We start from the raw sequence: 7617 nt of genomic DNA, 5'->3' as shown, positions 1-7617 counted from the left end.
TATTTCGCTCGAGCGTACCGCCGACTTCATCGTCACAGAAAAACGCACTTTCATAAACTTTAAAAAAAGATAGTGGGACGAATACAAATCCTTTACAGACAACCTCTTTGCTGCCCTCCCTATCCAGACTGATGCCCGCCAAGGGAGCGTGATTTCCGCAAGGTCATTGAATCCGCCTCGGCTCGCTTAATTTCCGCCGGTAGAATTCCCGAAATTCGGCCCCACTTTCCGGCGGAGGCCGCAAATTTAGCGAGAGAAAGTGACCTTATAAGACAGCTCGATCCCGGCAACCCCCAAATAAGGGATTTAAACCAAGGCATCAGACTGCTTGTGGATGAACACAAGCGGGCGAAATGGGAGGAGCACCTAAGCGGTTGTAAATTCTCTGCCGGTGTAGGTAAGCTTTGGTCCACCTTAAAGTCCCTATCGAATCCGACTAAGCACAATGACAAAATTTCCATCGCCTTTGGCGATAAAGTGCTGTCGGATGCGAAACAATGCGCGAGCGCTTTCCGCCGGCAATATATAATATATTCTACGGTCGACAAAGATAGACGGAGGGCCAATAGCCACGCACATAAACATAAATTCAGCGCGTCACCAATTACCATCACCGCCAAAGAGGTTGATCGGTCATGCTAAACCATCCAAAGCAGTGGGCCCAGACGGCATAGCCATGCCGATGCTTTAAAGCCTAGGGAAAGAGGGCTTCAAATATTTAGCACATGTCTTCAACCTGTCTCTTTCCACCAATGTCATTCCTGAAAAATGGGAAATAGGCAAGGTGGTCCGCTACTAAAGCCTGGGAAACCAGCTAACATAGGAGAGTAATATCGCCCGATATCTCTCCTATTGCCAGTAGCCAAGACGTTGAAGTCATTTTTCTCCCCTACTTCAAAGCAAATTTGCAGCTAGCCTGTCATTAGCATGGCTTCAGAAAACTCCATAGCACTACCACCGCGCTAAATGCCATTAGCACCCAGATAAATTGCGGTTTAAATCAAAACCCCCTCCATAGAACAGTACTCGTTCCACTAGACCTATCAAAAGCTTTTGATACGGCCAACCATGGCACGTTACTGCAAGACCTGGAAGGGTCTACACTTCCCACATGTCTTAAAAGGTGGACCGCAAATTATCTGGGTGGTCGGCAGGCATCGGTGCAATTTAGAAACGAAACATCAAAACCAAGAAGAATTAAACAAGGGGTGCCACAGGGTGGTGTCCTATCCCCGCTTTTGTTTAATTTCTACATATATAAGCTACCTTCCCCACCAGAAGGAGTTACTATCGTTTCCTACGTCGATGACTGCACAATAATGGCCACAGGCCCAGGCCCACAGATCGATGAGCTTTGCAACAGAATAAACGGCTACCTCCTTGATCTCTCCAGTTTTTTCGCCTCGCGAAACCTGGAATTATCACCGACTAAATCATCCGCGACCTTATTTACAACTTGGACGTCCCAAATGTCGACCATTTTGAACATCTACCGACTGTCCTACACCCCAAAATCTTGGGTGTGAAGTTTGATCAGGATCTACATTTTGGTGGTGCAGCCGCAATTGTACCGAAAATCCAGAGCCGTAATAAAATCCTCAAATCCCTTGCTGGCAGTACTTGGGGAAAAGATAAAGAAACGCTCTTTACCACATACCAAGCAATTGGCCAGCCGATTGCATGCTACGCGTCCCCTATATGGTCGCCAAGCCTAAAAACTACTCACTGGAAGAAGCTACAGGCCTGCCAAAATACTGCTCTCAAAACCGCCACGGGCTGTCTTCTTATGTCCCCAGAACACCACCTAGATAATGAGGCGAGAATACTCCCCATTAGGGAGGGAAATGAGATGCTAACCAAACAGTTCCTGTTGAATACCCAGAAACCTGGGCATCCCAACAGACATCTGATTGATTAGCCAACACCGCCTAGGGGCTTAAGAAGTCATCTCCGTAAGCATTTTGAGGAAATACGGCACATGAGAACTCAGCCGTATGAAGCAAAAAAACACAAGCAGGTCCTCAGTGAACTCCACGAACAGGCGTCGGACCTTTATGCCAGGAATTCCCCGGTGAATCCAGTACTCAAAGAACAGTACCAAAAACTTGCGGAAGAGGAACGCACACTCCCCAGGGAAACGCGAGTCATTCTAGCTCAACTTCGTTCTGGATACTGTAACAGGCTAAACTCTTACCTATCCAGAATCAACCCCGACATACCAAATTATATGCCCCGCTTGCAATGTGTCCGCACATGGCACCAACCATCTCTTTAATTGTAATGTGGAACTAACGCCTCTAACACCCCTCTCATTATGGTCCACCCCTGTTGAAACTGCAAGTTTCCTTGGACTCCCGTTAGAGGACATTGATGACAATTTGTGATCGTTCGCACCTATTAGGTGGGGCGAAGCACTGCTACAACAACAACAACAACAAGCGCTATCATTGAACCGATACCAAGAAAGAGGTACAAACATCAATATAAGTAGATACATCTCTTCATTGCTGACTTTACTTTAACCTAGAAACATATTACACTGTGCAGCACCCGGCTGGGTATTGGGCCGAACAAACTTTTTACCTCTGACATTTTTATACTAAGCTGAGTAGAGCTCACAGAGTATATTAATTTTGTTCGCATAACGGTACCCCGTAGCGGCATAAACTCATCGAGATAGATATAGACTTCTATATATCAAAGTGATCTGGGCGAAAAAAGAAATTAATTTAGCCATGTCCGTCCGTCCGTCCGTGAACACGATAACTTGAGTAAATTTTAAGGTATCTAATGAAATTTGGTATGTAATTTCCTGAGCACTCATCTCAGATCGCTATTTAAAATCAACGAAATCGAACTATAACCTTGCCCACTTTTTCGATATACAAATTTTCGAAAAACCGAAAAAGTGCGATAATTCATTACCAAAGACGGATAAAGCGATGAAACTTTGTAGGTGGGTTGACCTTATGACGAAGAAAAGGAAATTAGTAAAATTTTTGGCAATTGACGCGGCACCGCCCACTTTTAAAAGAAGGTAATTTAAAAGTTTTGCAAACTGTAATTTGGAATTCGTTGAAGATATCATGATGAAATTTGGCAAGAACGTTACTCCTATTACTATATGTGTTCTAAATAAAAATTAGCAAAATCGGATGACGAACACGCCCACTTAAAAAAAAAATTTTAAGTCAAATTTTAACAAAAAATTGAATATCTTTACAGTATATAAATAAATTATGTCAACATTCAACTCCAGTAATGATATGGGGCAACAAAATCTAATATCTAATATCTAATATAATCTAATATCTAATCTAATCTAATCTAATATCTAATATATATTATAAATGGGAAAGTTTGGATGTTTAGATGTTTGTCCAGACGTTTGTCTTTGGGGTATTTTCGGGATCATTGGCGTACTTTTGACAGATAAATTCTTGATGGTTTCCGGGATCATTACGGGACTTTTGGGGTCATTTTAAGTCCCTTTCGCCATTATTTCTGGATGGTTTTCGGGATCCGTCCGGGATCCCGTCGGGGTAATTTCGCGACTTTTTCGGGATCATTTGGGGTCCCTTCCGGCATCATTTCTGGATGGTTTTCGGGATCCGTTCGGGATCATTTCGGGACTATTAGGGGATCATTTGAAGACCTTTCCGGCATCATTTCTGCATAGTTTCCGGAATCCGTAGGGGATCTCGACGGGGTCTTTCGGGATCATTTCCGCATAGTTTCCGGGGTTCGTCCGAGATACCGTCGGGGTAATTTCGGGACTTTTTCTCGACTAATACGGGATCATTTGGGGTTCCTTCCAGCATCATTTCTAGATGGATTTCAGTATCCGTCGGGGATCCCGTCTTGGTCATTTCGGGACTTTTTCTCTAATAAAACGGGATTATTTGGGGACCCTTTCGGCATCGTTACTGGATGGTTTTCGGGATCCGTCCGGGATCTGCGCTGGATCATTTCGGGACTCTTAGGGGATCATTTGAGGACCTCTCCGGCATCATTTCTGCATAGTTTCCTGGATCCGTCGGGGCTCTCGACGGGGTCATTTCGGGACTATTTCCGGATCATTTGGGGTATCTACCGGGATCACATCTGGATGGTTTTTGGTATCCGTCCGGGATCCTGTCGCGATCATTTCGGGACTTTTTCGGGATCATTTGGGGTACCTACCGGCATCATTTCTGGATGGTTTTCGGTATCCGTCCGGGATCCTACCGGGGTCATTTCGGGACTTTTTCGGGATCATTTGGGGTACCTACCGGCATCATTTCTGGATGGTTTTCGGTATCCGCCCGGGATCCCTTCGGGGTCATTTCGCAACTTTTTCGGAATTTTTTGGGGTCTCTTCCGGCATCATTTCTGGATGGCTTTCGGGATACCGTCGGGGTAATTTCAGGGCACCATTTCTGGATGGTTTTAGGGATCCGTCCGGGATCCCGACGGGGTCATTTTGGGACTATTTCGGGATCATTTTGTGGTACCTACCGGCATCATTTCTAGATGGTTTTCGGTATCCGTCCAGGATCCCGTCGGGGTCATTTCGGGACTTTTTCGGCATCATTTCTGGATTGTTTTAGGGATTCGTCCGGGAGTCCGTCGGGGTCATTTCGGGACTTTTTCTCGACTAATACGGGATAATTTGGGGACCATTTCGGCATCATTTCTGGATGGTTTTCGGGTACCGTCCGGGATTCCGTCAGGGTGATTTCGAGACTATTGGGGGATCATTTCATATTCATATTCAGTTTATTCAGTCTATGATTTACATCTTACAGACTAGATATAGAAATTATAAAAAAAATAGTAAAAAATTATAATATGCATTGATAATAGCTAAAGAAAGTATATGCATAATAATAGAAAAAAGTTAAATTAAATATCTAAATGTAAAAGCAAAAGTATTTGGGACTTGAAAACATCCCTCGACTGAGAGAAATCAATATTTAGCCATCTCGAAAGTTGATTGAATTCTGCTAGAGAGCGAAGAATAGGATCGAAAAGACATAGTTCATTCTGAAAGAGGCCACATAAAAAGATAGGGAAAAACGAAGTGATCTACTGGGCACATTGAACGTGATTTTCCCGAGCAGGTCAGGGTAGTTTACCAAACCTGCCACGAGATCAAACACGAACATAAGCCCGTGCAAGGTTCTCCTAGAGTGCAGGGGTTGTAGGTTAATCAACGTACACCGGGACACATAAGAAGGCAGCGGATCCACGAAATGAAGAGATCCAAGCCCAAACCGAACAAATTTCCTTTGAACCCTTTCAATTCTAGCCGCATGACAGCTGTAAATAGGGTTCCAAATAATAGAAGCATGCTCGAGCTTCGAGCGAACTAAGGGAATATATAAAGTATTCCTGGTATAGGGATCCTTAAAGTCCCTAGCATAACGACGCAGGAAAGCAAGGATTCTATAAGCTTTCGGAAGAACATAACAGATATGATTAACAAAAGAAAAATTAGTATCAAATACAACACCAAGATCAACAAATTCGTTGACTGCATTCAAGAGACTGCTCTCTAAATAGAAATGTGAAACAAAATTATTACTAGACTTCGAGAAAGACATGTGAAAACATTTTTTAACGTTTAGGTAGAGCATGCTAGTATTACACCAGTCAACTAGATTATTCAGGTCACGCTGCAAAAGGAAAACATCTGATGGACTATCAATCGTACGAAAGATCTTCAGGTCATCAGCATAAAGTAGAAAATTGGAAAACTGAAAGCAAGCACCAATGTCATTGATAAAGAGAACGAACAAGAGCGGCACAAGGATACTACCGTGAGGAACCCCAGAGATTGCCACAAAAGTGTGCGACTTACAATTCTCAATATCAACACAAAGGGATCTATTAGACAGATAAGACTTCAACCAACTCAAGAATACCGAGTGGAGACCAATGAACTCCAATTTCTTCAGTAGAAGCTGATGAGACAACTTGTCAAATGCCTTGGAAAAGTCTGTATATATGGTATCCACCTGCCAATCGACTTTAAAGGCTGATATGCAAGAGTTCGACAAAGAAGCCAAATTAGTGACTGTAGAGCGACCAGAAACAAACCCATGCTGGCGCGGATCTATAATGCTCTTAACAACAAAGAAAAGTTTTTCCTTAATAATTATTTCGAAAAGCTTAGAGCAAACTGAAAGCTTAGCAATGGGTCTGTAATTAGAGACATCATTCTTATTTCCAGACTTAAAGATCGGCGTGATTGACGCGGACTTCCACCTGTCAATAAATAATCCAGAAGATAGAGAAAAATTAAATATGTAGCAAAGCGGAATGCATAAAGTTGAGCTAAAATGCTTAAGAACAAATGCACAAAGTCCATCAGGATCACATTTTAGCGAGGGCTTTAACATGCACATAGCTTTACTGACATCCTGCACAGATAAAGACAGTGAACCGAAATCTATGCGTTCAAATAAGTATGAACTAGAGTGGAGGGTATCCTGAATAGTAACTTCATCTTCGAAATTAGATTTGAAAAATTCTGCCAAAAATTCAACAGTGTCATTTAGAGACTGTGAGCGATTGTCATTGTACTTCATGCAAATAGGAATATTGGAAGAACCACGCTTGGACCGAATAAAATCCCAAAATGCTTTTAGATTTTCTTTCAACTCCGATTCTACCTTACTCATATACCGATTATATAAAAATTTATCAAGAACATTGAACTCCTTCACACTGTTTAAATACTGATCTCTAAGAGCAGAATTCGAAGAATCAGCCTTGTACAATTTTTCATATTTATTACGTTTGTTTTTCAACTTTTTGAGAGGAATATTGTACCAGGGTAATTTATGTATTTTGGGGACTCGCCGAGCCACCTTATCAAAAAAAACCTGAGCCAACGTCCCCAAGAAAATCTCGAAACAGACACTAACATCATTAGACTGCAAAATAGTTCCCAGGGTATATCACCAAAAGTATTATTTCGTTCACTAAAGTCAGTTGACCGAAAATTAAAAGAATGGTTACTTAGATCCGAAAAGATCGGGATGGAATCAATATTAAAAAGGGTAATGACGAGCGGAACATGATGCCTAGCAGGTTCCCGCAACGGAAAAATGCTTTCAGAGAGGCTAAAAATCGAATTCTCATCAACAAAAACAAGATCCAAAAGTTTAGCAAGTGCATTAAATACATTATTAATTTGAATGAGATTACAACTTAAGAGGCTATCTATAAAATTTATATAAAGAGTACGCGTAACATTAGCCGCAAACATAATACCATTATTTTGGAGATCTAACCAAGTAAAATCCGGTAAGTTAAAATCCCCGAGAATACAAAAATGAGCATCACAGTTAGTTTCACAAATATTAACAATGCTTTCGATGTGAGAGTTATATAAGCTTTCCGCACTATTTGGTGGAATATAAGATACACAAATAAACGTAGATCCAGCGGAACCGATTATGCGAACACAGAGTTGGTCAATTAACGAATCATTGTGTAAAAGTTGATATTCCGAGTAGCGTAGATTTCTTCTTATGGCGATAAGAACTCCACCTGCTTTACGGTGCCCAGTCTTTACACAGTCCCTGTCTTTCCAAAAGGTATGAAAAAGATATGGATCAAAAAACTCTT

Source organism: Eurosta solidaginis, chromosome 5 (genome assembly GCF_040869045.1).
Source record: "Eurosta solidaginis isolate ZX-2024a chromosome 5, ASM4086904v1, whole genome shotgun sequence".
Taxonomy (NCBI): Eukaryota; Metazoa; Arthropoda; class Insecta; order Diptera; family Tephritidae; genus Eurosta; species Eurosta solidaginis.
The sequence above is the reverse complement of the archived record's forward strand: the minus strand, read 5'-3'. Positions refer to the sequence as shown.